Source organism: Gracilinanus agilis, unplaced genomic scaffold (assembly GCF_016433145.1).
Source record: "Gracilinanus agilis isolate LMUSP501 unplaced genomic scaffold, AgileGrace unplaced_scaffold9488, whole genome shotgun sequence".
Lineage (NCBI taxonomy): Eukaryota > Metazoa > Chordata > Mammalia > Didelphimorphia > Didelphidae > Gracilinanus > Gracilinanus agilis.
In genome coordinates, this window is record NW_025400393.1 from 6,023 (window position 1) to 7,146 (window position 1,124).

General features: G+C 43.9%; 1 pseudogene; it reads right to left on the bottom strand.

Annotated features, from left to right (window-relative positions):
* Positions 1 to 262: 262 nt before the first annotated feature.
* LOC123256720 lies at positions 263 to 787 on the bottom strand (annotated as a pseudogene).
* Between the last annotated feature and the right edge of the window lie 337 nt (positions 788 to 1,124).

Here is a 1,124-nt window from a genome sequence, read left to right on the forward strand (position 1 = left end):
TCTAATGCCTAGGACACTAGAGAATAGCTGATTTGCCCCTTACCAAGATTCACTAGGTTTAAAGTCACTCCACTTATTAATTCGTTTAACTAAGGGATGGCCAGCCAACTACTTTCCAACACGTGGCATACAATTGAGCATTCTAAGCTCACAAAGCACTCAGAAAAATTAAAAATGTAGTGTAGCGTTACAGCTTCTCTCACTGAGACTGTGGGTGGCTCTGAAAAGAGCCTTTTGCCGTTAATTCGGAACAAAAATGGAATTAAGCTCTCTCCCCTCGAATGCGACGGGCCAACTGTATGTCCTTGGGCATGATCGTTACTCGTTTTGCGTGGATAGCACACAAATTGGTGTCTTCAAAGAGCCCTACTAAATAGGCTTCACTGGCTTCCTGCAAAGCCATGACGGCTGAACTTTGAAAGCGAAGGTCGGTCTTAAAATCCTGAGCGATCTCGCGTACTAGCCGTTGAAAGGGTAATTTGCGGATTAGAAGCTCGGTGGACTTCTGATAGCGTCGGATCTCCCGGAGAGCGACAGTACCAGGTCGGTAGCGGTGAGGTTTCTTCACGCCACCCGTAGCGGGAGCACTCTTACGAGCCGCCTTGGTGGCCAGCTGCTTACGCGGTGCCTTTCCTCCCGTAGATTTGCGAGCAGTCTGCTTTGTGCGAGCCATGAGCAAAAATAAAAGAAAGAACTAGAAACCGCTAAGAAGCCAAAACTTAAGCCGTCTTCCACTGCAGTCCTTATTTATAGACACAAGCCTGCTCTGATTGGAACGTTGGAAATGCTAGCGCTTGAATGATTGGTTAAAAATGAAAGCCTACAAGTGGCTGAATGCATCGACAATTTGAATGGAAATCAGTTCCCATTTTTCTCTCTGGGTTTGTAAGCTGATTTTTCCGTTCATCTCTTCGGCTTCGGGCCTTAATTTTCTGACAGTTTTATATTTTAGCACATACACATGTTAATTTATGCTGCTTAAACCATATTTCAATTTTCACACACAGGTATACTTGATATTTTTCCAGAGAAGTATATTTGATATATTTTCTTAGAAGTGTCGATGTAAAAAGTAAAAGCACAATATGAGAGAGAGAGAGAGAGAGAGAGAGAGAGAGAGAGAG